At 39.0% G+C, this 7,094-nt stretch overlaps 1 pseudogene; it reads left to right on the forward strand.

Moving 5' to 3' along the window:
- Position 1: 1 nt before the first annotated feature.
- Positions 2 to 3,152, forward strand: LOC122346491 (annotated as a pseudogene).
- Positions 3,153 to 7,094: the final 3,942 nt, after the last annotated feature.

Genomic DNA, 7,094 nt, shown 5'->3' on the forward strand with positions numbered 1-7,094 from the left:
TCCCCCGGCGGTCGGAAGTGACGTGAGCAGCAGGAACGACTAGCAGCGCTTGAAAGAAAGTGTGTAGTCACCGTGTGTAACCCGGTCTACGGCTTTCCAGCACAACATAATCAAATCATATACATAGTTTTCACATCGGGGCCTGCTTTTTACATTTTCAGTCATGGTAAGTGAACGCCTTTGAAGAACTAAGCGTCTGTTGAACGTAACCGTCTATATTAGCGCCGTAACGTTAGCTCGTCTGCCATCTCATCTTTCCAAGCGAAAGTACTTATAAAGTTATTTGTCCTGACTTGCAGCTCATATTGCTTTTTAATATATAGTGATTAAATGCACCCGCGTGCATAATAAACTTTAGTTACATGGCGTGTGTACTGCTGAGGTAAATGATTTAAATCGGTCATAATTAAAACGAAACTAAGTGTTGCCTTCGGGCTAAATATGAATGATGTTATCAGTCATGTGTGTACATATTTTATATCATTGTTTTCATAATCACAAAACTCTTTTTGATCAAAAGTGTTAGCCTTTAAAGAGTTTTAGAGTTGGATAACAATTGGATAATATAGTCATAATACAGTCATGCAAAATAATGTAGTCATGATATTGTATTATGAAACTATCTCTATTGTATCTTGTTTGAAAATGTATTTTATGACTTTTCTCTATCAAATGTCTCTTATCCTGTTTTGTAAGTGATTCTTGTGTATGTCTAGTCAGACCGGATAGAAAAGCGCAGCTGTTTAATTCTTTCTGTCTTCTTCCCTCAGTCTATCATGTCATATAATGGAGGTGCCGTCATGGCGATGCGTGGTAAGGAATGTGTGGCCATAGCATCAGACCGGAGGTTTGGCGTCCAGGCGCAGCTGGTCACCACCGACTTCCAGAAAATCTTCCCCATGGGAGATAGACTCTACATCGGTTTGGCCGGCCTTGCCACAGATGTACAGACAGTGTAAGAATACGGTCCCATGCGTTACAATGATATTACACAACGCTCTGCGTATTTCTTTTTAAATACCTTGTGTGTGTATTTTTTTACCGTTCTCTGTCGTTTTAGATCTCAGAGGCTGAAGTTCCGCTTGAACTTGTATGAGCTGAAGGAAGGTCGTCAGATCAAGCCCAAGACCTTCATGAGCATGGTGTCTAACCTTCTGTATGAGAGGAGGTAAAAAAATCATTTCTGTACCTGCTAGTTTTAAAAGTCATAATGTTATGAATGCTATATAGTATATGAAATTTGGACGTATGATCTGTCATTATGTTACTTTCTCTAGATCTACAAGCATCAGTTGTAAACCACTTCCGTAGGATAGTAAAAACACACTTCAGACTTTTGACAGTAGTAGTAGTTCGTCTTATTTTTGTAAATAGTCATATTCAGATGCGGTATTTAAGAGCTAGGGGAAGCTCATTCTCAACTCCCCTGAGTTAATAAGTGAGTTTTATCTCCGGGTCTGGCGATTAGCACTTTTAGCTTAGCTTAGCATAGATCATTGAATCCAATTAGACCGGTAGCATCATGCTCCAAAAATGAGCAAAGAGTTTGGATATTTTTCCTATTTAAAACTCAAACTCTTCTGTAGTTATATCATGTAGTAAGACCAGCGGAAAATGAAAGGTGCAATTTTCTAACCTGATATGACTAGGAACTGTATCTGACATCACGCAGCGCCGGGGAAAAGACACACTTCCTGTGCAAGCGAGAGGGTCTGGCTGTTTTACCATGTTACTGGCAACAAACTTCCTTGATTATTATTCCAGAATGAGAGTATAGTTACTAGTCAAGTCAGCCTAGAAAATTGGGATTCTCCTCTTTCCACCAGTCTTAGTACACCATGTAACTATAAAAGAGGCAAGTTTTACATAGCCAAAAATATCAAAACTCTGGTTATTTTTGGAGATCGGCTGCATGGATTCAAAAATGCTAAAACCCAACTTTAAGAAAATAAATACTGTTTTTACTTTTGCAACTCCAACTGTTCCAATTTCACATTTTGTAGTGTTTAGTCCAACCAAACTGCCTTCCCAGGTTCAGGTTTTAAAGAGTATTTATCTTCAGGGTGGCAGCACAGTAGAGTACAGTAAAATACATGTTTTTACAATTCGGCTGTAGTAAATGTTAAATTATTATATAAAAAAAAAAAAAAAAAGGCTGTGACATTCTGAACATCACGATGTCTGTATCAGTTTTGTGTGACCACGGCATAGTACCGGTATAACCGGTTTAAAGGCAGATACCGTACTGCCAAGTCTAATGTTCACAGTACTTGTAGACCTGCTGAGAAAACACCGAACATTGTCAAAGTCAGCTAATCAGAGGTCGTCGGTCGTCCAGCCAACCAAAGGGTTTTCAACCGTTTCTGAGGCACACCAGCAGTACACATTTTTAACGGTTTATTTTAGACCTTGGATGTCTCTACTAAGGAGCTGATGGGTTGAATCCGCTGTGGTGCGATAGAAAGAGTTTGGAAAATGTGTACTGTTGATGTTTTTTCCAGGAACAGAGACACTGCCCTGATGTGTAATATTTAGCACTGTTTCCTGCAGCGTTGCTCAACAGAATATCCCCAATCTGTCAAATCTCTGTCTCAGGTTTGGGCCATACTATATTGAGCCCGTGATCGCTGGTCTGGACCCAAAGACCTTTGAACCCTTCATCTGTTCCCTCGACCTCATCGGATGCCCGATGGTGACGGGAAGACTTTGTTGTGAGTGGAACTTGCTCCAGAGCAGATGTGCACGGCATGTGCGAGTCACTGTGGGAACCTGACATGGTAGGCGGAGGGAAACAAGAGCACGTGTCTGTATTGTGATTTGTGCTCTAGGTCTGGTCATCTCATTGCTTTTGATCGTGTTCTCTAGAAAGCAGAGGATCTATTTGAGACCATCTCCCAGGCCATGCTGAGCGCCCGTTGACCGAGATGCAGTGTCTGGAATGGGAGTCGCTGTTCATGTCATGTAAGTATATCTTCAAGTGTCATCAACCTCTTGTATGACAATCATTCACTTTTTATTTAACTGATTTTAATTAGCATTTTGAATCCTTTTTGTTACAGTGAGAAGGATAAGATAACCACACGTACCCTGAAGGCCAGGATGGACTAAAGACAAATACTACTGCTGTTTCCTCTCCTGCAACCCCATTTTTTTGTACTGAATAGGAATTTGCCTCGTTCCATTTGTCATCACCAAGATTGAATTGTTCAATAAACATTTCTGATATTTACTCACTTGCTAGTTATGTGGTCGTAGATGTATTTAAAAGATGTGATGTGATTTCTTGGCATTTTAAAGGCGGCAAGAAACATTTCTATTTTCTAAATGCTTATTGCAGATTTAATTTTGAACTTTTGAATTTTTATAAAACAGCGTGAACAAAGAAAAAGCCCGAAAGTTAAACTGAATTTCGTGGACTGGACTAGTTCACTCAAAAGTACAAATCCTTCACTCACCTTTAAGTTGTCCGTGACCAAACAGTCGATGATAGCCAGTGATAATGTAGAAGTCAATGCTACCAGCAATAAGTGTGCCGGAGCGGGGATACATGAAAAACCCAATCACAGACATCTCTTGCTAGTTTAGAGATCTAATATAATCAGAGACAAAACAATTTGATTGTGCAGATCTACATAATCCATTGACCATTTAAAAGAAGAGCTTTGTTTGTATAGAAGGACTAAATGTTCACATGTAAAAAAAATCCACTAAATTGTTGAGTCAGTCATTGCTAGGATTGACAGTGACAACTAATAGTTTAAACACTCTTTTGATGCATTTTTTAAAAAATCTTTTAAAAAATGTTACTGCAATCATTTTATAACAAATTCAAAATCAAGAGCTAAAAGGCCAGCTTAGCTGTTGAACCTCTGCTCATTTCATGTAGTTGTTCAGAGGTGATCAGTTTGTAGTGTGAAAGATCTCACGTGTGTAGTGAGCACAGACTGCCGTGTCCATCCAGTCATTATGCAAACTAAAGAGTCAAAGGACAGCTGTCGTGAGACAGAAACATCGGGTATATGATCACATTTCTACTTAGAGGCTGTATCACGTCCATTCTGGCACTTAACATTACAAGTTGCTGCTTTGAAAGAGCAGTCTTCCTTTGTTTTGCATCCAGCTAGCAGAGACATAATTGTGTTTTCGTCTTTATATCTGACCGTGAGTCAGCTCAGAAAAACAGGCCAATCAGAAGAGAGTCGGGCCAAATGGACCTTGTTTTGACAGAGCTCTGAGAAAGTGGCTGTCAAACACATTGACGTAGTTTCTGTTACGTATACCACACATATATATATATTCAAGGACATCGACACCTGTTAAAACTCCAAAAAGGTCTACAACACCTTCCTAAGCCTATATTCACTATTTAACAGTGAAGAGGTCAATATGTTTTGGTCAGCAGCTGCTAAAATAACAAAACATTGTGCCTGTCTAAATATACTGTATATGGACTCTGGCTGTATGACTCATAATTGATGTTTGAAGACTAAATATGAATAGTTTTACATTGTCTTGCATGATACTCTCTACATCAGAAATATCATTAGATAAATTGTATAAAAACAGGTGTTTAAATAAATCATCTGGGGTTTTTCTTATGCCACGGGCTTACTTTACCTTTTGAGCTGCTTTCTGTGCATTTGGTGCATGTTTCAGCATTAACTGAAAGATGAACTGTGAATTTATCTCTAATTATATGGGCTATAATTATACTATATAATTTAAAAAAATGCTGTTTTGACATTCATTTTTATGAAAGATCAGTCTTGACAATTTAGGATTTAAGATAAGTCAGAGGTCAGTCCAACTCTTTTTTGTCCTAGATTTTTTCAACATTAAGTTTTGTTCTAAGAACACTTAAGAAAAAGACATCTGAAAATGACTTGGGGAATCTAAATTAATTTATAACCTTTTTTAAAATACAAAATCAACTGGTAGTTTTTGATTCAGATCAGCACATCAGACCTACATTCACAAAACATTCTTTGAAATGTAGACAGAAAAAAAGTTAAGAATACCTTTGTATTCCCAGTCTTGCTAAGGAAATATTTTTTGTTTACTGTAAAAAAAAATCAGCAAAGGTTTCAAGCACACTAACATGTGCATTTCAAAAACTGCATACTATTAAGTGCCACTATTTACCCTTCAACCACATCAATGTTTTAAAAAAGAGGAAATCTAAAGCGTTAACAAATGACTTTCAATAAAACCAAGAGTAAACTCTCCTATTCAGCAATATTGCGGGCGTGTATATTTCACGCAATGCTACAGCATACGCTTGTCTTGCTATTTATTTACATCAGAATACAAAAAAACCTAAAGACAGAAGGGAGGAAAATAATGCAGTGACTGAAAAGACTGATTATATGGCATACCTTTTACTCTCTTGACACTAGAATATAGATATGACTGCCAATCCTGAATCGAGTTTTATAGAGCTCTTGGTCATCCGCAGTCGGTCCTGTATAAGACTGTAGTCTTCCTCACGTGACAACTTACTGTAGCTAAACGAATTTCTTCTGCACAAAGACTACTCAGAAATAAAGATCATATTTACAGGAGTTTGACTAAAAAGAAACTATAAAATGAGAGACTCAAATGTTCAAAACATACATTTTATTAGTAACCAGAATCCAAAATGGACAGTTTTTCCACCAAGTGATGCATTTTGTTTATGGTTATTAAATAAAACAACCTGAATTGCTTTAACATGTATTTACAGTTCTGCATTTTAAGCACTCAATCACAGCTCTTAACATCAAATCATATTAATTTAGAGGAAGAACTAATCATTATACATTTAGATGCATCCATGATTAATATATTATTTGCATAGTTCTAGAAATACTCAGTCCTAAAAAGTAACAAATTTCTTTTGTTGCATGTTTACGTTAAGAAATAAATGTTTACTGCAAAACTGCGGTGGCACATGCTTTCAGTATGGAATAACTTTGTGATCATTTGTGAAAGGAGAGAACATACAGTATATCCTATGCTTAAAATAAAAATCATCTATTTACAATAAACATCAGCAGCGTTACCTCCTGAAAGTATTCCAAAGCAGTGGTGATTTTGGCATAAGTGTATAGCAGTAAAGGAGCATATGCTGCTCGAAATGTTGGTCTGAGGTGATGTCCTTTTGGGGTCACGATATTACTCCGCTGTTGAAGGAGCTGCTGCACTGGGGGCACTTGAGGGCAGAGTTGTATTGAACTTGATGAACACTTCTTTTCACACTCTGAAATTCATTTAAGCATTTCTCAGATCTCTTGTTTGTGCCCTGAGATACAGCCACACCTCTTCCGCTGCTTCCTCTTTCCACCTTTGTTGCCAGAACTTCCAGGTCCATACATGAGAAGAATCTATCCTCATGAACAGAGCCTCCGTTCTCTCGCTTCTTCCAGTCCCCTTGGTCGACTCTGGTAAACTTCAGTGATCAACTGCGCCAGAGACTCTCCTCTCGCCTTCTGGTAACCACTCAGAGTCGAAATTGTGGCATGGTGGCTGTGGGCCAACCTGGCATCAGAACTTTCTCAAAAACCTGCTTGAAGCGGAGTCGATTGCTTTGACGGTGCTGTCACTGACCTTGGAGAAAAGGCGGGTGTTTGCTGCCTTCTCTCGAAGCCTTTTAAGAGTCAACAACGCTGGTATCACAACAATGCCAAGGAAGCACTTTTCTTCCCGCAGAAGGTCGTAAGAGCAGTCACTGGTTTGAAGATCGCCCGTGATATTCCGTGGAGATACGCGTTTCATCAGGCGAAATGTGGAAAACCCAAGACTTTCGGATTGTTCGTTAAGTTGTGAATCGCTAAGCCACACCAGCTTGTTGATGGCGTAGCATTCTGGAGCGCCCACTGATTCAAACAAGGAACTGTGGAAATTCATTTTTGCAATGGATCCAACTGAATCAGCAGCTTCGTGGACGATTGCTCTTAGGGCCATTGGCGCGCATTTTTCAACATGGCACCGCTGGTAGCTTACCCGCCTGTCCCTTTAGAGACGGCATCCGTTAGATCCTTCTCGGACGCCATCAAGCTCTAGCGCTTGAGAAGCACACCATTGCTGGGGTGGTAAGAAGTAACTCAGAAAGAAGT

The sequence above is a fragment of the Puntigrus tetrazona genome, chromosome 6 (genome assembly GCF_018831695.1).
Source record: "Puntigrus tetrazona isolate hp1 chromosome 6, ASM1883169v1, whole genome shotgun sequence".
NCBI classification, from domain to species: Eukaryota; Metazoa; Chordata; class Actinopteri; order Cypriniformes; family Cyprinidae; genus Puntigrus; species Puntigrus tetrazona.